A 1,508-nucleotide genomic window follows, 5' to 3' on the forward strand; every position below is an offset into this window, starting at 1 on the left:
TAACTTGGAACTTATTGAGCTGTTAAACGGCGTTCAGGCTTATGTTCAGATGCTATATTGCATTTTAATTGTATGTATAAAAATATAAATTTAGCTTTTCTTGTGCTTAACTTTTAGGGTGTTTTCTCTCTCTCTCTCTCTCTCTCTCTCTCTCTCTCTCTCCCCCCCCTCCAATGTTCTCTTCCCTTATTTGATTAGACACTCATACCTATACCTTTTTTAAAAAAGTTACTTCCTGATAATTTCCACTTTTCTCTATTTGGAGAAAAGAGTGTCTGTTTAAGGTCCTTGTCATTATTTTTTTTCTACCCAAAGTGATAGGGTCCATGGCCCACTGTGTGTTCTGAACTTGCAAGGGAAACTGAGCCTAAGGAAAGATGAAAACGTGACATACAGTTTTATGTTCCTTGCCTTCCAAAAATGCATGAATTCAATTTTTGGCCCAGGGGGAATTCTTTTTAGTTCCTAGCGTGAAGCAGTGAATCTTCTTTGTTTAAAGTATTTGTTGCATGCATACATACCGCTCTAAGAACACCAGGAATCTTAAGGGTGTGGTGGAGAGGTCTTTATATATGTTATGTGGTTCAACTCAAGCCATTGTACTACAGCGCAAGTTGGAACTATAGTATTGGACTCTTGTTGTTCTTTTGTTTAAGATCTTGACAAATGCTACGGCCGTGTAGTTAAAGGAGAAATGTAAGCTTGGGTTCTTTTACCTTGGGATGCTGCATTGCTGTGAAACACTTAAGGGACTTGCCCAGTTCTTTCCAAATTGACAAATGGCCCAATATTTGGCTCAGTTGCTGGGCGCTCCATTGAGAATAAATTCTGAATTGGCTTTTTTTTTTTATCTCCTATTTGTAACTTTTTAGCAATTTAGTGCTTGCTAGCCAGCCTGCTCCCTTTACGAGGAACAATTATTATGAGGAAATTGCAACAAAGGGAACTTAGGTGGTAGTTCAAATACCAAAGAAATGAAGTGAAGGCCAGTGCTTATGAGATAAAAAGTGAAGGGAGGAGGAAAAGTGAGGCTTGAAAGTCGTTAAAGAATCTCTGTTAAGAGCCTTATGACACTCATCCTCCCATCCCAGTAAGTCTTCAGACAGTTTAGGCATCATTCCTAAAAACCTCTTGTGTTTAGTGTGAACCACCTAGACACGTCTGTTCAGTACCTTACCAGATCACTCAGCTGATCGGCCCTATGTCCTTTTCCCTCTGCTAAATTAAAAACAAGGTAGCATGACAGATTTTTTTTTTTTACTAAGTATTGAGGGAAATCTTCAATTGTCACATAGCCTTCATGAAGCTCCTGCCTCTTGCATACTTCAGTACTTGTCACGTGCAAGGTGAATTTCTATGCCCCGGAAAAAATTCACAAAAGGGTCCATGAATTGTTGCTGGGGTATTATAGCTGGCCATTCTTCGTTGTTTCTGTGGCTTTGCTCTGAAGTTCTCTCATCACTTCACTCCTCAGTAGCATATAAAACCAGTTTATTGTTTTTCTCTGC

Source organism: Protobothrops mucrosquamatus, unplaced genomic scaffold (assembly GCF_001527695.2).
Source record: "Protobothrops mucrosquamatus isolate PMUCROS unplaced genomic scaffold, P.Mucros_1.0 scaffold1093, whole genome shotgun sequence".
NCBI classification, from domain to species: domain Eukaryota; kingdom Metazoa; phylum Chordata; class Lepidosauria; order Squamata; family Viperidae; genus Protobothrops; species Protobothrops mucrosquamatus.